At 42.5% G+C, this 27,541-nt stretch overlaps 1 protein-coding gene across 4 annotated transcripts in view; it reads left to right on the top strand.

Annotated features, from left to right (window-relative positions):
* The window catches only part of SORBS1 (sorbin and SH3 domain containing 1), a 469,099-nt gene that overhangs the window by 176,995 nt on the left and 264,563 nt on the right, over positions 1-27,541 (top strand). For 2 of the 4 annotated variants that reach the window (XM_040362225.1, XM_040362224.1), the window contains exon 1: positions 13,449-13,632. The exons of the other annotated variants lie outside the window; for them this stretch is intronic. The gene's annotated coding sequence lies outside the window, so the exon portion shown is untranslated. Of the gene's footprint in view, positions 1-13,448; positions 13,633-27,541 lie in introns of those variants that run through there. 4 annotated transcript variants of the gene reach the window in all.

Raw genomic sequence — 27,541 nt, 5'->3', positions numbered from 1 at the left:
CCATGCTCTATGGGCCACTTTACTGTACTTGCCCCCCAGCCCTAAGGCTGCCAGCCCTCCCTTGCTGACACCAGTAGGTGTCAGTTGTGAAAGAGGAAGGAGCAGCAAGGGATTGTTGGTAAGGTGAGGTTTGGGGGGGGGGGGGGGCCTTTTGCAGAGATGCTGTCACTTTGCCCTGTTAGGGTGGCAAGGATACAGCTGCCTCTGGGACTGTCACCTATGTGCAAATAAAAATGTTTGTGCATACATGGACCCTATTGTTTGTTACCACTTCTCAGGGCTAACGTAATAATAATAATAATGTACTGTATAGTCAGCGCCCTTCAGGGATTTATAATTTTAGTTATTCTGCGCATGTAACACTGCTGCATGCACAACTCATTCAATGCTGCCATTTAAATAGTAAACTTTTTATGCAGGATCATATTGCCAGCTTCTGCCAGCAAGATTCAGCGTAATTTTTATATGCCCATCTGAATGATGGGCATATATCTGATCTGAATTGAAGTATTTTTTTTTTCCCTGGAGTTCTGCTTTAACTCGCATAGCTCTGATATTTTTATATAGCTATATAGCTATATATATATATATATATATATATATATATATATATATATATATATATATATATATATATATATATATATATATATATATATATATAATCTCCGAACCAATGCTAAACATCAGACAACAATAGCAGAAGTTGCCCAAAGGGTGGCAGTAAAGGGCTGAAAAAACATGTTGTTTGTTGTATGTTGGGTGAAAATGTTTTGCCGTGTGTTTGCAGAACAAGTTCACGGACAACGCCCTTCGAAAAAAATCGAAAAAAATCCACGGAAAAGTCAGATGGAAGTCCGATCGTGTGTACGAGGCTTTAGGATGACCAGACATATGTCATTCACCAAAGAAAAAGCACTTCTAAGACCTCTGGCATCCTCAACTCCAGCTTGTAGGTGCTCATTCCTCCCACATCCATTTCTCCCACGTCCATTCCTCCCACACACAATTCAGCAAAGTTCTGGAACTTCACACCCTCTACCAAAGGGTAAAATTAACTTTATTGTTCTGAACAAGCAAATAAGCTTCATCCAGGATGCTCCCATTTAACATGTTTCACTCCCTATTGGGGCTTAATCATGGAGATCCTTGAATAAAGTTGATTTTATCCTTTGGGGGCGGCTACACATAACCCTACTAATGAAAGTGACTGGGCCATGTTTAAGCAGAGTTTGAGATGATTGGGTCCCCTAATTTCTTCTGTATTGTAACAATACTGTCTGCCCTCATGTTGTAAAGCGCTGCACAAACTGTTGGCGCTATATAAATCCTGTATAATAATAATAATTGGGCCGTGCAGGGTTATTAACAGGATAATAATACCTTATTCAAACTGATCAATAAGGGTCCAGAGTAGAATTTTGGATGCTCTAAACATCATAACCATATTTATTGTGTATCAAATATTTGTATGTGTGACGGCGCTGGGTCAGCAGATGGTCTGGTGTTATTGGAAACACTGCAAAGTAAGTTATCCTTCTGGGGACTTGTACCAACAAGAGGCTTGATGGGTAGGTCTTATTGGGTCTTCCAGGCTGCAGCCTCTCTTAAAGAAATGGGAAAGACACTTCACAAGCAACTTTAAGCCCTTGTTCACACTGGAGCATTTTGACATGTCAAATTGGTGGCAATTGCGGTCAATAGCACTGTCCTAATTGGTGCGACGCTGCATGTGCGGCACTGCACCCATTTCAAAAAGTATTTTCTGTACTACTTTTTGTGATTTTTTTTGGGCTGTGATATACATTGACATCTGTGCAGAAACCGATGTCTCTGAAATCACGGGCGAAATCGGGAGTGAAATTGTGTGCATTCAGCTCAACTGGCACGGCTTCTTCCCTCAGCTCAGTGTGAACCTGGGCTTAGATGGGTATAGAGGCGCATGACGTTTAACTTTTTCGCTTCCGTTTTTTTTTTTGTTTTTTTTTTGTTTTTACAGAAGGACCGTTTTTTTTTTTTTAGCTTTCATGTATAACAAATCAATTTAGTCCTGAAGATTACACAAATCCCCCAGACATGATATATTTTCTGAAAGCAGACACTGTAGAGAACAACGTGGTTTTAGTTCCAATTTTTTTATGTAACACAATATTACCGCAAAGTGAATTTTAGGGCACAGAAACGCAAAAAAAATCCCAAATTGTTGGTAAAATATAAAAGATGAGGTGGGACGTAGTAAATGGATACCCAACACGTCAAACCTTATATTTGTTTGCACCCCGGAAATGGCAACACGCTTCAGTACTCTATTTTTTCTATAGGCGACGGTTCAAAAGCCCCCTATAGGTCATTTGTTTAGTGCAACTGAGGAGGTCTGGTACTAAAACTATTGCTCTCCAGCATGCGTGGGGGGGATTTTATGTGTTTGGTTGTAACTTTATTTTTTTGCGTAACCTTTTTTCCATCACATTGGGAACAAAATCTTCCCTATGTGATGATTTTTAGGTGACAGGTTCTCTTTAATGAGATATGCAGGGCCTAAAAGACCCTGCATGTCTCCTCTGGGCTCAACTGAATGTATTGCAATGCACATCACATTCTAATACATTGTTTCCCGGGTATGCTGAAAGTGACAGGTGACCCGGAAGGGACGTCCTACACATTGCTTTCTGGGTCACAGCAAGAAGGTGAGGGGAAAGGAAAGTGTGTTTGCTCTTCTCCCTCCCCTCTACCCACCATGTATTCTGGGCTCTGCTTGCCCATCTGTGGGACCAGGACTGACGTGGTGGCAGCACCGACACCCAAATGCTTCCACCTGAATGGCAGCAGCCACCGGATTGTGGGTGAAACCCCCCACTGTCAGGCTTGTATGATGTATGGACCTGTGGAAGGATTAAAGTTTCATTACACATTTAAGGAGTTTGTTGAAGTTATCTGTTCACAGGTACCAGGTAGTTCCAATGCGTTTTGCCACTCTGCAGGCGAGCAGCTACTTATGGACCTAATTTTCAGCTGCATTGCTGTTCCAATTGAACTCATTATTCCAGGTCCTTTCCGATCGCATCCACCCACACACACATTACAGCCCTGATGAAGAGGAAGGCATTTCTCCCAAGGTGTGTTGGTTTTATCTAATACCTGTGAACTGGTATCTCCAATAAATGCCTATAAATTTACCCTCAAGTGTGTGAAACCTTCATACCTTTTATGCCTGGATTTCAGTCTTAAATAAACCTCTATGTTAATATGGACTAATTAGGAGTGTAAACTCTAATCCACAATCCCAGTACAATCCCAGTACTACCAGTCTTGACACAGTCTGTCTTGAGGCTTGTTCATGCCGGAACCTCATCATGTGGCCCCTGTTGCACTTTTTTTACTTTATTATTATTGTCTTCGCTTTATTGAAATGTCAGAATGGCTGAAATTTGCAATAAACTGGAGACTAGTTGCTCTGTGTTACCCCACTTTAAACATTACCTTGTCTTACCCAATAAGCTTGTGAAAAACTGACCTATGCTTTTAACAGTATACTGGGGGCGTCATTATCACCCAGATGGCTGTAAAATTGTACTGTATATTTACCATTAATAAATTACTGCTAGTTTATACAAATGGACTGCTATAAATGCATTTAATTACATATGGGGGAAAAAAAAAGATTTTACAGAAGTTACTTTGTAACCTAGATCATACCTTTCATAAATCATCTGTCATGACATATACCAGAGATGTTTTCTGTTCAGGGAAACAAGTGACTTACAGTAAGGAAGGCTCCAATGGGGGAATACAGAACTGTACGTTGGCCATGAGACAATTGGGTAATTGATCTGTTGGTGATGGATCTGAGAAGGGCATTATTTAAGTGAATGGATGACAACATGAGCCAGCAAATTCTACAAGAACTGCCTGGTGCACACAGATACGAAGCCTGTTTTTGTGAACGTCTGCTTCGGGCGACGACATACAGTTGCTGCTGAAGAAGTAACTGCAAAGAGGTTAGAGGAGATCAGCAGCATTGGAAAAAAAAAAAAAAGATAAAAAAACTTATGGCAGATTCACATAGAAATATGTTACGCTGCGGTGGCGTAACGTATCCCATTTACGTTACACCGCCGCAAGTTTACAGCGTAAGTGCTTGATTCACAAAGAACTTACCTGTAAACTTGCGGCGGAGTAGCGTAAATCCGCCTGGCGCAAGCCTGCCTAATTCAAATGGGGCGGGGACCATTTAAATTAGGCGCGTTCCCGCGCCGAACGTACTGCGCATGCTCCGTCCCTAAAATTTCCCGACGTGCATTGCGCTAAATGACGTCGCAAGGACGCCATTGGTTTCGGCATTAACGTAAATGGCGTCCAGCGCCATACACGCACGACTTACGCAAACGACGTGAAATTTTAAAATTCGACGCGGGAACGGCGGCCATACTTAACATTGGTTAGTCCACCTAGAGGGCAACCTTAGTTTTACGTGACATATCGCTACGGAAACGAGGTAAATTTAGAGCGACGGGCAAAGCGGACGTTCGTGAATCGGCGTAACTAGTCATTTGCATATTCTACGCCGACCGCAATGGACTCACCACCTAGCGGCCGGCCTAGAATTGTAGCCTAAGATCCGACGGTGTAAGTCACTTACACCTGTCGGATCTTAGGGAGATCTATGCGTAACTGATTCTATGAATCAGCCGCATAGATACGACAATCGTATCTCAGAGATACGACGGCGTATCAGGAGATACGTCGTCGTATCTCTTTAGTGAATCTGGCCCTTAGTTACACATTGATTTACCAAAGTAAATGTAGTTAGTAGATCTGCTTTAATGATTAAGCACTTACTGACAGATAAAGCACACAGAGTTGCAACTGTACCTATATTTGTCCTTAAAGTAATCCCTCATCCCATTGAATGAAGACAGCTTTGTAAAATACTTACCTGCTCTAGCGATTTTTCTACTTTTACAGCCCGTTATCTTACAGTATTTGCAATAAGAGTCCTGGGCATCGCTTGTCAGCATAATTCGGCTACATAGGTTCAAATGCTCGGCAACAGAACTGATGGTGGCTTTACACATAATGGATGTGGCACAGGTCCTCAAGTGTACTTGCCTCTTGGAGGAATAAAGCTGTTAATTCATTTTAAATGGGCTGAAAAAGCCCCAGGACCATGTTAGGCAATGAATGCAGTGCACCACAATGTCAAGTGTTTTCACAACCATGTTTTGATATGCTATAGCACTGGTGTGTTTTTACAAACTGTAAATATGGGTTGAAGTGTCATTCAAAATTAATGGCATCACAATGCAATACACACCTGTGCATTGCAGTAATGCAAAGCAATAGTGTTAATCCAACAAAGGAAACCATAAATATCTTGCCCATCTTCCATCTTCCACGCACCTTTTAGACCCAAATGTGCATCTGCTCTGCACCCACCATCTAACCAGCTCTGCCCTACACAAGGCACACTTTTCATAGTCGGCAGCATTGTAAATCTCTCAGCTCTCACCCCATGCAGCATATGTCAAGGCTTCCAGCAAAATCTGGCCTCTACTCCCAAACCCATGTTCTTTGATTCACACCTTCTAGTTGCCAGACCCAAGAGCAGTACCAGGACTCAGAGCTCCATTGAACTCTCCAGAGACCCCAGGCTTTACAGGTAAAGGTGGTTGGACAACTAGAGATGTAAAATTAACAGAAATTTTGAAGCTATGGGAAAAACGAAATAAAATGTTCCCTGTTTTTTTTTCCCCCCAGAAATATAATGGAGATTTTTGAAACATTTTAAAAAAATGTAGTTTTGCTAATTGAAGGTCATTTTGTTACATCCCCATCAGAGACCCCACCACTTCTACATCCCCATCAGAGACCCCACCACTTCTACATCCCCATCAGAGACCCCACCACTTCTACATCCCCATCAGAGACCCCACCACTTCTACATCCCCATCAGAGACCCCACCACTTCTACATCCCCATCAGAGACCCCACCACTTCTACATCCCCATCAGAGACCCCACCACTTCTACATCCCCATCAGAGACCCCACCACTTCTACATCCCCATCAGAGACCCCACCACTTCTACATCCCCATCGGAGCCCCCACCACTTCTGCATCCCCATCAGAGCCCCCACCACATCTACATCCCCATCAGAGCCACCATCACATCTACATCCCCATCAGAGCCACCATCACATCTACATCCCCATCAGAGCCACCATCACATCTACATCCCCATCAGAGCCCCCACCACTTCTACATCCCCATCAGAGACCCCACCACTTCTACATCCCCATCAGAGCCCCCACCACTTCTACATCCCCATCAGAGCCCCCACCACTTCTACATCCCCATCAGAGCCCCCACCACTTCTACATCCCCATCAGAGACCCCACCACTTCTACATCCCCATCAGAGACCCCACCACTTCTACATCCCCATCAGAGACCCCACCACTTCTACATCCCCATCAGAGACCCCACCACTTCTACATCCCCATCAGAGACCCCACCACTTCTACATCCCCCATCAGAGCCCCCACCACATCTACATCCCCATCAGAGCCACCATCACATCTACATCCCCATCAGAGCCCCCACCACAACTACATCCCCATCAGAGCCACCACACACACAGTTTTGCCCCCCCTCTATACTTGTGTGTCTATACTACACCCAGTACATTATTTTCCCCATCACTGTCTGTCTGCAATTTTCCCGTAGATCAGCGTGTTCTGTGCTTCTTCTGAAGAGCTGGCAATAGAGCAGACATACTGTACTTCTCAGCTCCCACCCATTTTACACAGACAAGCAGTTACAGCGAAAATGAAACTAACTCCGGGGGAGAAACTGGGAGGTGCAGCAGGTCTACACTGTAATAACGAAGGCTTTGTTGGCACACTCCCTCAATGCCTGTCAGAAGGCAAAGCAAGCCGTCCCTGCAGTGAGTCCGATGACTGTAGCTGCGGGCCAGACAAAACGTCCTAGCGGGCCGGATGTGGAGACCCCTGGTCTAGGGGAAGAAAGTCTGAAAGAACTCCAATGTCCACACAAGATGTAAAACCTCTAGCTGTCAGGTTTTATTCTTTTGCTCAAAACTTGTGAAGAAGGGAGAAGGATGGAGGGGGAAGGGGAAGGTTCAGGTACACGGTACAGATCACTGGGGAGAAACCTCTATACTCCAAAGTCATTCCCCACTCTCTCTTGAGTGGGTATTGCTCACCCGGATAGACCCCTCTCATCTGGCCTAGCACCTGGAATGAAGCACGAACCAGTTCGATAACAGTCTCTGCCTCACACTGATTGAGAGCAAATTGAACAGTCCGGAATCCTCTGCCACAAAATGTAACACCCGAACTTCCAGCCGTACAGTTAAAGAGCCTTTAAGCCGACCCGGCGAACTATAGGACAACTTGAGTTGTGGATCGCTCCTTAATAAGGTCACCAGGCCTATCACGAGACATAAGCCTTCTGCTTGGTCTCCTCCAAGGCAGGTCCTCCCCTGGTTTTGTTTATTAAGTATAGCTTCCTTTGCTTAGTTGGACAGCTTGGGATCCCTCTTGATTCGTAGGCCCCAGTCAGCATAACTGGGCCTACTGGTAGAGATGCAACCTCGGGGCAACATGGTCCCGGGGCTGGAATTCACGGAACATATACCTCGCAACACATACCTCACGTCATTAAAAAATTACTGAGCAGACTATGGGTAAACTTTATACTGTGATGGTGGAGAACATTAATAGGAATCATTTAAAGGTTAATAAACTAATTTATCAGACAAATGTACCAGTAACCTCTTACCTGCCAGTTTTTGTCCTCTCGGGCCTTAATTATCATCTACTGTATCCCAGCAATCACCCAACTGTAGGAGGTACAAGATGGAGCCCACTAGCAAACTAAACTGGAGCCTTTCCCCTGCAGTGCTCCCTAGTAGCATAAATGCATATATCTCTTGTTTTGAGTACTGCTTTGAGAAGAACAGTGTTGCATGAACTGTATTCCAGGGTTTGCTTGTCTTCAGCTGAGAGAACTTTACATAAAGTCTCAAATCTTTCATTGGGGTATTCACGTTTATATAGTTTGAATACCATGTTATAGATATATTATTTATCATTGTAAAAGAACATATTCCACCAATTTTTTTTTCTGTTTTTAAGGGAAAAATGCTTTGAAAAAACAAAAAAAAACAAAAAACTGTTTTTCTTTTGCAATTTTCCTGTTTTTTTTCCGGGCCTTCCCATCTCCAGACATGACACAGGAGTCAGAATTACATTGTGCTAAAGTTTATTTTCTGGAGCACCATTTCGAACATGGAGGAACCCTCGAAACCTTCAAATAACTTGCTGGTCTTAAGTAACTCCTGCTAATAATTACTATATCTACAGCTCATGATACATTATAGTGATGGTCATTGTGGAAAAAATGCTGTCTACATTTGTGGTCAGCAGAAATAATTTCCCCTTGGAGATATCTAAAAAGATCATTGGTGTCAGTGACCCCTTATCGGGAGATAGGATTTGCTTAAGGAACCCCTATCAACCTTTGGAGGAACCCAAGGATTTCATAGAACCCTAGTTGAGAGATTTACTAAAACTGGTGGACAGAGTATCTGGTGCAGCTGCGCATAGTAAACAATTTGCTTCTAACTTCAGCATGTTCAAACCTAGAAGCCGATTGGTTAGTGTGTACAGCTGCATCATATTTTGTGTGCGCCAGTTTAAGTAAATGCCCTCTAGAGTGATGTCAGACTTTGTTTTTTTGCCATAGCCCTAAAAACAATTCTCTGGTACTGTATTAGAAGGTTTTCTACATGTCTTTATTGCGTGTTGATTCAGAAAGACAATTCGAAGACCATACTCCAGGAATTCATTTGGAGCAATCTGCACAACAAATAGAGCAGTGGATACAATCATTTAAAATTTAGATGGGTTATATTCTCTTAAGTTGTTCAATCAATGTCCTTCAACATTTGCAGAATTTAAGGGACTAGATACTGATAAACAATACAAGGGTTGGAATGTTTAACATAGAGATAGCTGTCCCTGCCAGAGATCACACAGCAGCCTCTTATGGGACACAATCCAGTCCCCAAATGGTGAGAGCAGATAACGGAGACACACACCATAAATACTTCTACTGCAGACAAAGGCACTAATTCCTAGTGAAAGCCATGAAGGACAATTGCAGGTCTGCCTTTGTCTAATGACCTCAATCATAAAAGGTAATAAGCACATTTTATCATCTTTTTGTCAGTTCTGGATACCCTCTCACTGTGACACATTCAGATGAGGAAAATGGACTATTGGCATATCTTATGTAACTGTCCTAAACTTTCCTAAAAATGTAATTCAATAATGATCTTATAACTGTAATTCCCTGACTGTTATTTTGGTAGATTTTATTAATATTTGTACCTAAAAAGTCGAGATTTACAAATACATGCATGACTAAGTACAGTGTGAAAATGTTTATTCAATATTGTGTATGGTATTATTATTATTATTTTGCAATGCATTTACACTTTGCATTGCATGTTTCTGTGAATTTTGTCAATTCCATTTTATTTTTAATTATACAGGGTTAAAAAAAATGTCTTTGGGGGGTTGATTTATATCTGTTTTTGTACACTTTAATTAATAACGTTAAGATGTCATTAGTGACAATGCAAAGACTACCAGACTGTGTAACATAGCTAAACCCCACTAATCACAATAGGCACTCAGTTATTCACCCAGCTGCTGTTTGCAAACAAACCGGCAATGGATCTGTCATTCAGCGGCAGTGACAGAATCTGGCCATGACCATGTTTGGTCAGTGATGTCACCCAGCATCCCCGACAGGTTTGTTAACATAGAGCGGATGGCCAGGGATCTGTCACTTTCGGTCAGTAGTGACCATGTGTGGGAAAATATTATTGGGCTGATGGGCGTTTGGGGGTGGGGCAACAGGGTGGGTAGTCTGGAGTTGGGGTAACAGAAGGACATGTCTTTGTTATTATTGTTGAATGCTGGAACATGCTTAATGACCTCAATTGGCAATGGATTTACATCTTAGGACATCGTTTTTTTTTTAACTTGTAATAAAGATTGCTATCACAATGTGTGTGTCTATAATTTACATTTTTTGGGGGGGAATGAGTAATAATGGGTATTTGGGGGTATCATTAGGGGTAGGGCTTCCAGATTTCAATAATCTGCCCCACAACCCCTACACCCCCTTGGGGACAAGATGTGGGGATGAGGCCTTTCATCCCTCAACATGGGAGGCTTTTCTGACCCCCCCCCCCCCCCCTTCCTGCATTGTATCCTCTCAATGTTAAAAAGCATCTGGCCAGTTTACTTTTTTTTTTTCAAAAGCTACTTTTAATGGGTTAACTGGAACTGTTCAGTAACTTCTTATGCAGCTTTAAGGCATCCTCCAAGCATGTAATTAAAAAGGATTTGTGCATTTTCATTGTTGCCCTTTATGCCACATTTGCTTATCCTTACTTAATATGACTAGTGTTAAAGTGAAGCTGTCATTAAAATGTACACTTCATAGATTAACATGTCAGCATTACATAATCACACTATTTTGGGTAAAAGGTACTCATTGCTTAGTAGGAATAAAAAAAAAAAGTTGCTCAGTGTACATGACATTTGTTGCATATATTACAGTGTGAAATAACAATACTTTTGAACAAGAAGTTCATAATTTAAAGAAAAATTGCTACTGATATGAATATATAACAGTGTTTTTCACACCATGTGTGGTGACCTTCATTTTTTAGCACTGGAAAAATGCAGTTCACCAACAGAACACATAGAAAACAATTGCTTGTGTGGTGTACAGTGATGAAAACTGCAGCATGTCTATATTTGTGAACAGCACTCTGGGTGGCATGTGTAACAGTACAACGCACAACGATGTGAATGTAGTGTCAATAAGTAAAGCTTTAAATAAAGTAAAAAAAAAAAAAAAAACAAGCAGTGCAATGCACTAAAACGCACATCACACTGCTCCCTACTGGAGCACACACTGGCACTATCCTGCATGGTAAAACATTGGGCCAGATTCATGAAGAGATCCGACGGCGGATCTCCTGATCCGCCGTCGTATCTCTGAGATCCGACGGTCGGATCTATGCGACTGATTCATAAGAATCAGTTCCGCATAGATCTCCCTTAGATCCGACCGGTGTAAGTGACTTACACCAGTCGTATCTTAGGCTGCAATCTACCGCCGGCCACTAGGTGTCGTCGCGTTTTTTTACGCGTCGGATATGCAAATGAGGAGAACCGCCGATTCAAGACCGCCCGTCGCTTTTTTTTACGTCGTTTGCGTTCGGCTTTTTCCGGCGGATAGTTACCCCTGCTATATGAGGGGTAGCTAATGTTAAGTATGGCCATCGTTCCCGCGCCGAGATTCAAATTTTTACGTTGTTTGCGCAAGTCGATCGGGAATACGGATGGCCGGAATTTACGTAGCCGCTGAAAACAATGACGTCCTAGCGACATCATTTGGAGCATGCGCACTGGGAAATTTCGCCGGCGGCGCATGCGCAGTTAAATCGGCGCAGGAACGCGCCTGATTTAAATTGTACACTCCCCCTAGCCGCGGAATTTGAATTCCGCCAGGGGAGTTACGATCCGACGGTGCAATTTTCGAGGTAAGTGCTTTGTGAATACTGCACTGGCCTCGGTAAATTGCACCGGCGGATCGTAAATCACATAGATTACGTGGATCTAAAGATCCGCTAATCTATGTGAATCTAGCCCAGTGAGTTTTACTATGTAGGCTAGTGTGAACTTGGCCTAATGGAGTCTGGGGAATATTACAAAAAAGTACAGCATACAAGGTGGGTTGAATATATTGCTTGGGGCAACATGCACCTGTTGTCCAGGTAATCAGGAGTATGTCGCATACATCACAGCATACAGAGTGCAGTTCACTAGAGTATATAATGTACAGCACAGCATACAGAGACCAGCTTTCAGCAATGTACATCACAACATATAGTGTGGCACAGTCAGGAGTATGTAGTGTACAAGTTGTACAAAGTGCAACAGTCAAAATTGTGTCATGTACAGCACAACCAAATCTCCCAACCTTCTGACATGGGAATGAGGGACACCTATCAGCAAAAGTATGCAGGCAAAGGACACACCCCTTGCCACTCCCCCTTAAAAGAGAATTGTACAAAAAAACAAGATTAGTTAAACCCACAAGTGTTGTTTTTTTTTTTTTTACCACTACTATTCCTTTATATTGGCTCTTGGAATTTACAACAGCAGCAATTTAGAAATCGGATGAAAGGTCTGGTGCTGAAAAACACTTTTTGATAGATAAAAAGTGCATTTTATATACGTCTATATAGATCAGACCAAAATGGGGACAAATGAGGAGGAATGGGGGACAGAGGGACATTGCCCCAAATCAGGGACAGTCCCTCGAAATCGGAGACAGTTGGGAGCTATGGCACAACATACAGTGCAGGGGTCTATAATGCACAATAAGGATGAGCTCCAGCGTGTTCGCATGGTACACGTGCAGAGCCCGCCAGGAAGTCTGCATGGCGATGCGCTAATCACAGCCAGGGAGACATTGTCCCGATGCTCGGCTGCAGAGATCGGGAAATGTCTCCCTGTAATTAGCGCAGCGCCATGCAGACTTCCTGGCGGGCTCTGCATGTGTACCATGCGAACACGCTGGAGCTCATCCTTCATGCACAACATGTTATACAGAATACAGTGATCTGGAGTATGTAATGTCCAGCAATGTTATGCAGGTTGCAGAGGTACAGAGAATGTAACGTACAGCACACTGTATGTTTTATACTGGCCGCAGCCGTCAGGAGTATGTACTATACAGCTTTTGTACAGAATGCAGAATTCCAGAGTATGTAACGTACAGCATGACACAATAGAGCAGTCCGCATAACGAATTTATAACGTGCATTGGGGTTTATTTACTAAAGTGAAATCCACTTTGCACTACAAGTGCAGTCGCTGTAGATCTGAAGGGGACATGCAAGGAAAATAAAAAAAACAGCATTTTTTGCTTGCCCATGATTGGATGATAAAATTGTCTGAGCTTCCCTTCATTTCAGAACTAAGTAAATCAACCCCATAGTATGAATGATCCTTCAGCGTACGTTGTTGCATTAAAACTATAATTTTTTGTTTCCATGTCCTGCATTTTTGCAAGACCTTTACTTATTTAAAAAAAATGAATACAAGTACACTTTGATTCTGAAATAAAACTACTTGGAATAGATTGCTTTTGTTTCTTACATTGTAAGTGGAAGCCAAGGGGTCAATGTGCATTGTGTATGTGTTATTGTATTATTGGTAGAAGTGCCTAGAGTCCAAATCCTGACACTTTTCCTCCATTGCCATCTGCATCCAGTGGGAATCCCAGCTAGCTTTTTTTTTTTTCCTGTCTGTATTCTAATGAGGAGGCAGGGCAGGCTGATCTGGGAGGGCTGCCTCTTTGGAATCTCAGTATGGTGTGTGTCAGGCTGTTTGTCGGAGTTTAAATGAACAAATGCCTCGCTGTGCCATAGAAAGGGACTACACTGAGTCGATATCCTGCTAGGGATCTTCTTACAACCTTTTGGATTTGCAAACTCCTTGTAAGAAAGAGCAACAGATGTAAGTGCTTTATCTCCTTGTTGCATGGGAAGAGTGTAGAGTGCTCTAAGATGGTTAGAACTGTGCTATAGAAGCTGTATGGTCTTTGCATTAGCAAGTTAGAGACTTTTCACTTAGTCCATTGCTAACATGTGGTCTTCATTGTGAATGTGTGTGTTTGTGGATAATTCAAGGACACAATAAAGTGCATGCAGTTGTATTATGCTGCGACGGAAAAGTTTGCAGATTGGGTTTGCTTTACTAAAATAAAGAAAGTCTTGCATTACTGTACACGTCTGGCTGAATTTTCCATTAGTGTGTGACTCAGCCCTCTATTTACTTGCTGCAAATGAGTGTTCTGTAGGAATCGGTCTGTTTCTGCAGTCCATCTGTCAGCAGTTGGTCGATTTTGACATGTTGTAGATGGCTGAAGTCATTGAGTAGTTTGCACACTGATTAGTACATCTAATTATGAAACCTATTGTGTCTGCTTATATGATTATAACAAAACAAAAAAAATATTTCCTATAAGCAGGAATGCTTGTATTGTTATATCTATTTGCTCAGTTTTTCAGCTGGGACTCATGTTTTCAGCCATTTGACATGTCAACCGAGCGAGCGGCAATTGCTAAACTCAGCAAATTGTCCAAATCCCCATGGTCTGCTGGAAAGTTGCCTAAAAAGAAAAAAAAGAAAAGTGCATTTGCATCTCTTTGGTCTAACAATGCTGTAATGCTTCAACCAATTGAAAATAAACACCTCAGATAACATAAGCCCTGCAGCAAAATGTGTACACCTCCAGACGATGGTTAATTATTAGCTGCCTGTCAGTAACGTGTGTTTGAAAAAGATTCAAAACAACCACCTTTGTTTTTAAAAGCAGCATTTCACGCTTCGCAGGCCAGCGATTGCAGATATTGTCTTTATTGCCTGGCCAGTCCATTTTCCACACTTTTATATGTAGCCCTGTGTGTTACATGGGTCCCTTCAAAGATTGCCAGGCTAAAGACGCTTTTCATAAAAAATAGTTTAGAAGCGTTCCCATAAAAAGCTATGCCGATCTCAGAACCTTATTAGGCTGAGAGTTTGGAATGCTCCGCTGTAATCCTAGAAGATGTTAAAATGAATGACGTGTTTGTGATTGCCTCTCTACATCCGCATCTTGTGTATGAGATGCTTTGCTGCCCATATTAGTAAAAGCGTTTATATATTTATAGTTTTATTTACTCTGAAAGATGAGCTTTAGTAAAGTTGCTGGGTTTTATTTTGCAACAGTTAGGCTAGGACAGGGGTGACCAACCTTTTGAAGGACGAGGGCCAAGTAAGCAAATTGGTAACTGATCGCGGGCCACAATGAGAAGAGCGGGAGAATGACAGGACCGTGTCCACTGACACAGCCAACTCGACTCTATGGGCCCTCTGCTCCACCCAGATGGAAGGGGGTAGATCCGTTTTTTTTTTTCTTAGGTAGGTGGGTGTAAACTGACACAAGCCTGTTTACATCTGCTGCTTCATAGAGGTAAATAGTGAGTCCAACTGGGTCGGACCGATCATGTGAAAGGGACCTAATGCTGCTTTCACACTGATGCACTGCGATTTGACCAAACTGCGGGTGCAGCGCAGGGCACCTTGTGTTTTTCTGCGGGTTATCTGTACTTTGCCGTAAACTTCTATTATATCCAGCAGGTGTGGCACACTTTCTGAAAGCGCAACAAACCCGCAGGTAATAACAGAAGTCTATGGCCTCGTACACACGACCGTTTTCCTCGACAAAATCCATCAAGTAAATTGGTGGAAACCGGTCGTGTGTATGTTTTTCGTCGAGAAAACAGTCTTGTGAATCTCGACGAGAAAAAAAGAGAACATTTTTCTCGCCGGGAGTCTCAATTTCCTCGTCGTGTTTCTTGTCGGGCTGGTTTACGACGAGAAACCCATTCGTGTGTATGCTTAGAAACCCGCGCATGCTCAGAATAAAGTATGAGGCGGGAGCGCACCTTCGGTAAAAGTAACGTTCGTAATGGAGATGGCACATTTGTCACGCTGTAACAGACTGAAAAGCACGAATCGTCTCTCACCAAACTTTTACTTAACACGCAGTAACATGAGATTAGCAAAAGCAGCCCCAAGGGTGGCGCCAGTGGAATCGAACTTCCCCTTTATAGTGCCGTCATCACCGCGTTTGAGAGCGACAAGATTTTGTCTTGACAGTGTGTACGAAAAGAAAGCTCGACAAGTTTCTCGACAAGCCTGACAAACTCGTTGAGGGAAACAATGTTTCTTTTACGACGAGATTCTCGGTCATGTGTACGAGGCCTGAGGCTCAGTGCAGGTAATCTGCAGCTGCACTGCACCTGCGGATCAGTTTGAAAGCAGCCCAGTAACCACTGCAGAACAGATATACCCATATATACACTGTGGATTTAGTAGTAAATTTACCTTTAATAACAGTTTTCCATTCAGGTATCGCCGGCTGTTGCTGTCCCAGGCCGAGTGCATTTGGTATCACTCTCATCACTCTCCCTGTGACAAGGGTTGACGCTGTACAGGAAGCCTAGGCTTATGTGGCTCTGCTCCGCAGCCACTTGCTTCCTCTACCAGCGGCTTCATTCACAAAACTGCTGCTCTGGGATGGCCGGTTGGCAACCCGTGATCTGGGCTTGCCAATCTGCCATCCCAGAGCAGGAGGTGGAAGGCCACATCGGAGGCCTTCGCGAGCCATATGTAGCCCCACTGGTTAGGCACCCCTGGGCTAGGACCTAGCCGCTAGGTTCACATCTAGCCGCTGAGGTGCAGTGCATTAAACACACACTGCATTAGCAGTTCATTCAAAATAAATGGGCGGTCAGGCACCTTACGACTCAGAAATTGGACCTGTTCCTTTTTTGACAGCACATTACATGGCAACCTGCATTGTAATTTACAGCGGCCCATATCCATCATCAAGGTGCATTGGGATGCCATTCAGAATTAAGAAAGCGAGAAAGGTCTGGTGTCACCAGTGACACACCTCCATCCCTAAACATAGCAAATGTATCCAAAAAAAAAACCACCCTGGGACTTTAGATGAAGTGAGCACAGTCAGCCACTGAGTAATGAAAGTAAAAATAGTATAAATATTTATTCAAAGAATAATGTACACATATGGGGGACGTAAACCGTTATTGAGCCAACAAAATTGCACATAATAAAAATGATAAAAATATAACATTGATGAATGTCATACAGTATGCACTGGCATCAAGAGACTCGCAAGACCATTGCTCGCTTCCTCAGGGGTAGATGCGCGTATGGTTTATCCAAATAAACAAGAAAGTATATGACACAGTGAAAGATGTTAAGGCAGCTGGTGGGAGAAACTAGGGGTTAGGCACCCCATACTCACCAACTGACAAAGCCAGAGTGTCAATGACTGGATTCCCCAAGGGGCGGCAGCAACAAATGGTTGGCCTTTCCCCCTCTGCTCCCATGCCACACATTTCTTCCTTTGTTGGCCTCTCCCACTCAGCTCCCATGCCACACGTTGGCCTCTCCCCCTCAGCTCCCGTCCACACATTTCTTGCTTTGTTGGCCTCTCCCCCTCAGCTCCCATCCACACATTAGTTGCATGGTTGGCCTCTCCCCATCAACTCCCATGCCACACATTTGTTGCTGCCCCCCCTTGGGGAATCCAGTCATTGGCACTCTGGCTTTGTCATTTGGAGAGTATGGGGTCGGTCTCTTGATGCCAATGCATACTGTATGACATTTATGTATCAATTTTTCTTTTTATTATGTGCAGTTTTGTTGGCTCAATAATTGTTTACATCACCCATGTATGTACATTATTCTTTGAATAAATATTTATACTATATTTACTTTCATTACTCAGTGGTTTACTGTGCTCACCTCATCTAAAGTCCCGGGACGATTTTTTTTTTGTATATATTTGCCATTCAGAAATAATTACACAACCTTGCATCATCAAAGGTAGCGCAGAGTGCCACCCGTTTTGGGACATTGTCAAAAGTGAAAATGATTGTCAATGTTTGCACTGTGTTTCTTCCTTCTGTGTGCTCTTCTGAGTAGAATCAAATGTTTCAGGTATTAGTTAACTGTTTCTTTCCATCATACAGGTATATACTGTTATTATACGGGATTTATAGGAAGACAGTTTGCCCAGCACTTAATAAAATGGAATGAAGGGGGACCGTATAGTTACAATACAATTTAATACAAGAGGGATCAGAGGACCCTACTTATGAGAGCTTAGAAGGGAAAGGCTAAGTGATCCACAAGGTAATAACTGTTTGGGATGAACTGATAGAGAAAGTAAAGCTACATTTTATTAGGATATGCCAAGGTTGCCTTCTGTTTTTTTCAGGGGTGCCTTGGAAAAATGCCTAAAAATTTGCCACAAATTGTATACAAGCCTGCTCGTTGGTTACACAAAACCACAGGCTTTCACTGTGCACCATTACAACCTTTTAGCCGCCGGTGTCCTAACAATCAATCATATCATTGGTTTGAGGAGGAGGACATCAGGTTACCCTTTCTCTTTGGCACTGGGGTCACATTGGCTGAGAAACATACTAGTAAATACCTGTGTACAAAGGTGTATTTGCTTTGATAGAATAAATCAATTCAAAAGTTGTGTGTCTTGCATGTGTAGATGTTGTTTCAATACATAACTATTAGTTTAGTTTGTTTACCTTTTGGAATGAGGTGCCTCAAGATTGTGCGGAATTTTGAAGGGTGCTTTGACTGAAAAGGTTGAGAAATATTGGGATACGCATCTTTGAGGAGATGGGTTTTCAGAGATCACCTAAAGGTGTAGTAGGAGTAGTGGATAGTTTTGACGGATTGGAATATGAACAAGAGAAAAACAATTAGAAATGATCTTTTCACTCAAACTGATAAAAATGTGATTACAACTGGTATAGGCTGTGCACCTTGAACATTATCCTCTGGCTACTTATTACATAAGCCCAACTTTTTTTTACGTGTTGGCAATAATGTGAATTTTCAGTAGGGAAAATTAGATTGAATTTTTCGCCATTTGACTTCAACATCTTGCTTTAAATCCATCCCTGTACCAGTGAGCAACAGGATATTGTGAGGGATTCACAAGTCTCTTAAGGGCTGTACATGTTTCTTGCATGGAAGTGTTGTAATTGTATCCTGTACAGAAATCGGTCAGCATAGTTTGCTCTCCTGTCTGTCGGAGTTAACAAGAGGGATATCACTTCCCCTAGAATGGAAGGCCTGTCCTCGATTCCCCAGAGAATTATGTTGTAGTGTCACGCCCTGACATCCCTAGTTATATAACCGTCCAAAGAAGACTTAGACTTTTCTTCCTTGCTATCTAATTAGAAAAAAAGACCCTGCCATTCAATGAGATGGGAGGTCTTTGACCCACCATATTTTATTCAGTATGAGTTTACCACCCACAGTGCTTTTCTATGTATGTGTGTACAAATATACACTCACCGGCCATTTTATTAGGTGCACTTTGCTAGTACCGGGTTGGACCCCCTTTTGCCTTCAGAACTGCCTTCATTCTTCATAGCATAGATTCAGTAAGGTGTTGGAAGCATCCCTCAGAGATTTTGGTCCATATTGACATGATGGCATCACACAGTTGCTGCAGATTTTACGGCTGCACAGCCATGATGCAAATCCCCTTTTCCACCCCATCCCAAAGGTACACCTTGAGATTGAGATCTGGTGACTGTGGAGGCCATTGGAGTACAGTGAACTCATTGTCATGCTCAAGAAACCAGTGGTGAGATGATTTGAGCTTTGTGACATGGTGCATTATACTGTTGGAAGTAGTCATCAGAAGATACACTGAAGTCATATAGGGGTAGATAAGTAGCACATGGCGTTTAAACGATACTCAGATTCTGACCCTAGCATCTGAATGTCGCAAGCTGAAATCGAGACTCATCAGACCAGGCAACATTTTTCCAATCTCCTATTGTCCAATTTTGGTGAGCCTGTGCAAATTGTAGCCTGTTTCCTGTTCTTAGCTGACAGGAGTGGTTCCCGATGTGGTGTTCTGCTGCTGTAGCTCATCTGCTTCAAGATTCGATGTGTTGGGCATTCAGAGATGGTATTCTGCATACCTTAGTTGTAACACATGTTTTTTTGAGTTGCTGTTGCTTTTCTTTCATCTCAAACCAGTCTTCCCATTCTCCTCTGACACCAACAAGGCATTTTCGTTTAAACAACTGGATATTTTCACTTTTTTTGGTCCATTCTCTGTAAACCCTAGAGATGGTTGTGTGTGAAAATCCCAGTAGTTTTTTAAAAACTCGTCTGGCACCAACAACCATGGGGTGGGGGGTGAAGGGGTGGGGGGTGAGCCTGTCGGTGCTCAGACCATACGCCGCACACTGCATCAAATTGGTCTGCATGGCTGTCGTCTCAGAAAGAAGCCTCTTCTAAAGATGATGCACTGGGGAGCCACAGTTTATTGAGGGAACTATGAATGCCAACAAGTACTGTGACATACTGAAGCAGAGTATGATCTCCTCCTTTCAGAGACTGGGCCACAGGGCAGTGTTCTAACAGTATAACGACCCTAAACACACCTCCAAGACGATCAATGCCTTACTAAAGAAGCTGAGGGTAAGGTGATGGACTGGCCAAGCATGTCTCTAGACCTAAACCCTACTGAGCATCTGTGGACCATCCTCAAATGGAAGGTGGCGGAGTTCAAAGTCTCTAACATCCACCAGCTCTGTGATGTCATCCTGGAGGAGTGGAAAAGGACTCCAGTGGCAACATGTCAAGCTCTGGTGAACTCCATGCCCAAGAGTGTTAAGGGCGTGCTGGAAAATAATGGTGGCCACACAAAATATTGATACTTTGGGACAAATTTGGACATTTTCACTCATTTTTGTTGCCAGCAGCTTAGACTTTAATGGCTGTGTGTTGAGGTATTTTGAGGGGACAGCAAATTTACACTGTTGTACAAGCTGTACACTCACCACTTTACATTGTAGCAACGTGTAATTTATTCAGTGTTGTCACATTAAAAGATATAATAATATTTTCAAAAAATGTGAGGGGTGTATGATACTGTGTTTGTATGTGTGCGCAGGCCCGTCGCTATAGGACAGGCAAAACAAACAATTGCTTGGGACCCCGAGCTGGCCTGGGGCCCCCAACTTCCCCTTCCCAGGCTGTAGCGTGGCCGAGCTCCTCTTCTTTCCTCCTGTCAGTCCGGCCGAGTACCGCGCAGTGTCCTGTTCCCGGCCGGACTGACAGGAAGTGCACACTGAGTGCTCACTTCCTGTCAGTCTGGCCGGGAACAGGAAACTGAATCTCCTGTACCGCACGGGACCCGGCCGGTGTTCTGCTGAATAAGTTCCGCCTGGCGGATAAGGACCCCCCTTGTACTGCGCGTGCGCGGCTATATTTTACATTGATTTGTAAGATATTTTTATAAATAAACCTCATTGGTTGATCTACACCATATGGAGCCCTCTTTTTTATATTCCATGCTATGCTGGGGCGCTAGTGATTCATCTTGCCCCACCATCACTGGCTGTCGGTTTTCTGCTTGCTGTGGTTCTGCGCTTTGCATGCGTGCGTGCAGGGACCTCCATGTCCATTTTGCTTGGGGCCCCCTAATTCCTTCAAACGGCCCTGTGTGTGTGTATGTATGTATGTATGAATATATGTGTATATATATGTGTGTATGTATGTGTGTGTGTGTGTGTGTATGTATGTATGTATGTATGTGTGTATATATATATATATATATATATATATATATATATATATATATATATATATATATATATATATATATATATATATATAATGAGAGAGCGCAAAGGATTTTCCCAAAGTAGGTACATAAGTCTGATGTGTAAAATGGAGATTGAAAATTTCTGGTAGTTTGTCTAAATCAGACAGATAGAACCATATTATCCATGAAATGTCCTTCACCCTGGTCTCTTGTCCATGTGACTTCCTCTTTTTGGCTCGCAGCACAATTTGGGAAAAAAGCTGAATAATAGAACTATGTAAGCGCTCTCTAAATATCCAGTCAGAATACACGTTACCACATTTGTTGCTTATTATAATGTACGTGTGACATATATATATAATCAGGTTTGTTGCCTATCAATATATCTTTCAGACAGATAGGTAGACTATATTGGGTTGCTTTTAAAGGGACCCATTGATGTGAGATGATTTCCGTGCCACTCCCGGTTTATCTTGGGGGAATTCGCAGTTGGCCATGTTGCATAATTGAATGTAATGTCTGTTGTATACACCAAGGTTAAGGCCAATACTAGTGGGAAGGGGGTCTGACTTCCTTCTAATACATGCATGCTCTAGTGATCGAAATAATTGTTACAAAGATTTCCTTTCTAGAGCCATCTGTAGTTCAGGAAAGTCACATGACAGGCCTTGTAAGAACCTGACATTCCTGAATTAGAATCCAGTTTTTCAATTAAAAACAGCCTTTCATTTTAGGTACCGGTATTTATTTCTTACCCTTTGTTATAATAGGGTAAGCATATAAATACAAACAATGCTATAAAGCTAATGAAAAGTTTGACTGATCGGAATACAGGAAACTGAAATCTGATTGGCTGCCAAGTAATAATCCCTATGTAGATTATCGTCATTCTTTCCATAGCCATATTGAACATGTCTGATATCATAGTGTCAGAAAAGAGGATTGCCTATGTTTTTTAGATGTATACTATTCTTGATTTACAGTTGAACTTTAATAAACCTTTCATATATAAGCGGGCTCCCCACCTGTGGAGCTGCCTTGTATCATCTTATGTACGCCTCCCACTCTCCAGCCATGTTTATTTTGCTCATCTTAATGATCTCGTAACATCTGGCATCCATAATAATAGGGAGTTAACAACATTTACATGGTGGAAATGGTGGAGCAACATATAGGGCAGGTCTTTAGTGATTCTGTTTCTCGCAGTGGAATTTTATTGAATCTGTCATTCCCATATTTGTATTTCCTCACCATCACAAGACTGTCATGTGTCTGGCTTATTTCATACATGCCACAGTAGCTGAATGAGCATAGCATGCTTAGGAGCGTCTTTCAGCTGAATCTGTGTCATGGCTAAACTCTGCGAAAACAGTCTGACTAACTTTTCACATTGGCATCGCCTCATAATCCTGTATCATGTATGGGGCAGCAGTCATGGGTGTTAACCACTTCTTGTGATTTTACTATAATGTTTCAATTTTCTCTGTAGGTACCTTTGCATGGGCTGGCCTGATGCCAGGGCATTGGTCCTCTGTTTGTAAGGGACTGCCAATAAGCAAATTCAAGTGAACAAAACGTATATCTACACACACTGTATATGTATGGGTTGTTTTTACATGTAAGGGTTCGCATATACTATAAACTGCCTAATAGGAATGCAGATTCTGCATTAAAGGTAGGAATATCGGTACCTGGGACAATAAAAAAAAAAACTGCTGTGCACATAAAAGTTGGCCTCTGACGTCACAAATTAGTTGTATATTCTTCTATAAATTTACCAACAATTGTGTACTAAAAATCTGATTAAAGCCTCTTGCACATGGCTATAAAGTTGAGCATATGGGCATCCAGTGTAAAATACATCTGTAAAATAAGCTTTGATAAATACGCCCATACACATGTGCAAATACATGCCGGTGCCAGTGCACAGCTTTTTCTATAAAGCAGTCCTATGGGCCAAAATACAAGGCATCTGTAGTTTCTGCACTCCACAGAACTGTACATAAATATGCACAAGTTTGCAGACTTCTGCAAGGGGCCCAAATTGATATTTAGTCACCTGAGCCCTCCCACTACCCAACTGTTACTAAATATGTCAGTTTTGTAATGTTTAATTAGCTTTACACACAATTTCTGTCCTAGGAGTCCATAAGAAAATCACGTTTAATCTAAGTTTTGTTTTAAAACTCTGTGTCCTCGAAATGGTTCTTCTTTCCCTGTCCCACACACTCAACAGGAAATGAGACCAAATCTTTCCTGTGTATGGCCAGAATCCATACACAGATCACATTTCAGCCATATTTGCATTCATTCCATGGGTAACATCCCCACTTACTCAACAAAAGTCGATTTTTCAATTGACTTTGTCAAAGGTGCAGAGTGGAAAATTCTCAGCCGAACAGTGGCTGCATCCAGTCAGATTCAGACACAGTTCAAATATTCTGACAACAGTTGGTATCTCCTGTCATTTGTCAGAATACAATAACCAGCCCTGTAGAATTATCCATCCATGTTTAGTGTGCTTGGAGGAATCCCAAAGTGTTTCTAAAGTCTAAAGGTTTACCTTAATGCATTGTCTAAATCAGGGGTGCCCAACCTGTGGCTCGGGGGCCACATGTGGCCCGCGGAGCCCTCTGATGTAGCCCGCGTCCTCCTGCTCTGGGATGGAATAGAATACCGTTATTAAAGGTACGTTTATTACTAAAATCACAATTTATATGGGCACATCTGTTTTGCAGTGGTTACTGGGCTGCTTTCAAAATGTTCCGCAGGTGCAGAGCAGTGCACCTGAGGGTTACCTGCACTGAGCCACAGGCCCCTTTAACACGGTAAGTCCGACCCAATCGGACCCTCCATTCACCTTTTAGGAGTAGCAGATATAAATGGACTCATGTCCCTTTACAAATGCCTACCTCCAATCCGACCCACAAAAAAAAGTAGAGTGGGCTCTATAGAGTAGAGTGGGCTGCCATACACCCGCTCTGCTTATTGTGGCCCACGACCGGTTACCAAGTCGCTTAGGTGGCCCTCACTCTTTAAAAGGTTGGGCACACCTGGTTTAAATCAAGGTAAAAGAAACTTGAAATGTTTTTTCCGCCTCTCCGTAACACTTACCTGACTCCTGAATCAATCCATCACGGAGTCCAGCTGCAGGTCTAAATGGTTTGCCTTTCATTTCTAACTGAATGAGTTGTTTTACAAGGTGAGGGTTGAACTAGACTAGGTTCACATTTGCGATTTCCCCACACTGGCGAGTGGGCACGGTTCACAATGGAGCTGGTTCACACAGGTCCTGGGTGGCGGTGGACCGCATTCTAAAAGGTCCTGTGTGTCTTTGGGTCCAATTCAGGTGTCAATTCAGGCAAAAATGTGGACCTGATTTGCACCTGAACAAGGACGCACCGCACCCCATGCTGTGAACCTGGCCTAAAGCCCGTGATCAGATTTTCGGATGACCGTTCATCCGTTTTTTTGTTGCATGCTAGTCTCATGTCGATAGTGAAGAGGTTACTCACCATAGGACAGAATACAACTTCAGAAGTGACGTAATGTGTTCAAATGTTTTGTATGTGTTCTTTCGTTTCTGAGCATGCGTAGTCTTGCTCTTACTATTTTTTTCGTATGAAAATCAGACATCGAGTTTACTTACGAAAAATATTTTATAGTCTGTACATCCAGCTTTTGTTTTCTACGAAAAACCGGATTTGGCTGTCGAAAGCACCATACTAACGATCCGAAAATTGGCAGATCGTACGGACAAAATTTTACTTCCGATTTTCGTATTAAAGCTGCAGACTGTCTGCAAAAATTTAAGAACATCTGTGACTCCACAAATGTATGCAAGATCCAGAAAAACAGAGCTGTGTATACACTGCTTATTATTTTTGTTTCATTTATGGATTTTCCGTTAATTATGTAATTGTGTGTACAATTAACTCTAATCTGAGTCAATTTTGAAGATGTTTATTCAATAATATAATCATGTTAGATCTATAAATAGGACCTGCAGGGATGGAAGCGCTGGCTCTCAGTGACAGTCGTGTGAGTCAGGACAAATGTTGATTTTTGAACGCTGCACAAAGACACTTTTGGGAATGTTTCCCCCTGTGTAAAACACAATGAAAGCTGTTCAGTTTGATCCAGCATGTCATTGCCATTAATTCACCTAGGCCCAAATGACTGGGAGCCAGCCTAGTATAAAAGGAGTATGAGGCAATCAACAATTGCTTTTCTCAATAACCCGCAGATGAACTAGAGGGAGTTTGTATTTAACTAATCTATTTTTTTTTTTTCATTTGTAATCGCAGTTTGGCCACTTTGCAGCTTTATATCCTGTATGTTCAGTTTTGTGCTCATGCCTGTGTACAGTGTTTTATTATTCTTTTTACGAGAATCTGTGACAAAGCAAAACTACTTTTGTCAGTTGCCACTGGTCTGGAACTGATATGCAGCTTTTGACTTAAAGTGCAGTTTCCATCAGCAGCTTTTTATTTATTTAATACAGGTACTTATATAGTGCTGTCCATTTATGATGCATTTTACATATATATTATACAGTCACACCAGTCCCTGCCCTCAAGGTGCTTACAATCTAAGGTCCCTTACCAGAAGCATAGCTTGAAGCTTGTGGGTCCCGATGCAAATGTTGACCTGGCCCCTGGGCTGTTCTCACCCTGTGCTCCTCTCCATTCAGGAAATGGCTCACAGCTTGTCCCCAGCCAATGAGAAAGGAGAGGTGTGACCCGTAGAAGGCAAAGTGGAAGCCCAGTAAAGGAGCGTGGCTGTGGGGCCCGTGGGCAGATCGGTGCTGGACTTTGTGGAGGATGTGATAATATGACAGGGAGGCTGCAGGGGCCCCCTGGAGCTAGGGGTGGGGTTGCGATTGTGACTCACATTCCTACATACACTTGGGGCAGTTTGGACAAGAGCCAATTAACCTAGCAGACTGTCTTTGGAGTGTTGGAGGTAACTGGTGTACCCAGAGGAAACCCACACAGGAAGAACATGCAAACTCCAGGCAGTTGTTTTTTCACAAGTATTTTGTTTGTGCCAAATTCCCTTTAATGCATTCTGTCATAACATTACCTTGATTTTAAATTATTGTTTTAAAGAATGGCCAATAAAGATTCTGCATTGTATATGTGCGTGTGTATGTATAAAAAAAATATATATATATACACATACACACACACACACACACACATCAATAAACACTTATTGGGATATTTTTCTTTTGTTTATATCACAAAAAAAGAACGATGGAGATCAAATACCACCATAAGAAAGATTTATTTGTGTAAAATAAATTATATAAATTTAATTTTGGTACAGCGTTACATGACTGCGCAATTACCAGTTAAAGCGGGAGTTCACCCGAAATTTTTTTTTAACATTAGATTGATGTTCGTTTTGTCAAGGGGAAACGGGTAATTTTTTTAAAATCGAAGCAGTACTTACCGTTTTATAGAGCGATCTTCTCCGCCGCTTCCGGGTATGGTCTTCGGGACTGGGCATTCCTATTTGATTGACAGGCTTCCGACAGGCTTCCGACGGTCGCATACATCGCGTCACGAGTAGCCGAAAGAAGCCGAACGTCGGTGCGGCTCTATACGGCGCCTGCGCACCGATGTTCGGCTACTTTAGGAAAATCGTGATGTGATGTATGCGACGGTCGGAAGCCTGTCAATCAAGTAGGAACGCCCAGTCCTGCAGCCCATACCCGGAAGCGGCGGAGAAGATGCATCTCTAAAACGGTAAGTACTGCTTCGATTGTAAAAAAAAACACCCGATTCCCCTTGACAAAATGTGCCTCAATCTAATGTTAAAAAAAAAGGTTTTTGGGTGAACCTCCACTTTAAAGTAGTACAGTGCTAAATACCAAGAATTGGCTGGTCCTGAAGGGGGTACAGTGATATTGGGCCTCATGTACACTGCTGCTGGTAAACTGACTTTTAGGAGCAGTTGGGCATTTTTTTCAGCTGCCCCTGTTCTCTCCTCTGTTATCTTATCAGTACATGTACACAGGATCGTTTATAGTCGTTTCTAGGCATTTTTTGGAACGCAAACAAAATGCGTTCAGGATGAATGTTCAGAGGCATTTGAAACACCAAATGCCTGTAACAGCTTGTAAAAGCTGCTAAACACTGTAACTTGCGTTTAGAAGCATTTCGTTTACAGACATTTTTCATTTTA

The sequence above is a fragment of the Rana temporaria genome, chromosome 8 (genome assembly GCF_905171775.1).
Source record: "Rana temporaria chromosome 8, aRanTem1.1, whole genome shotgun sequence".
NCBI classification, from domain to species: Eukaryota; Metazoa; Chordata; class Amphibia; order Anura; family Ranidae; genus Rana; species Rana temporaria.
Note: the sequence above shows the minus strand (reverse complement) of the source record. Positions and strands in the feature narration are given on the sequence as shown.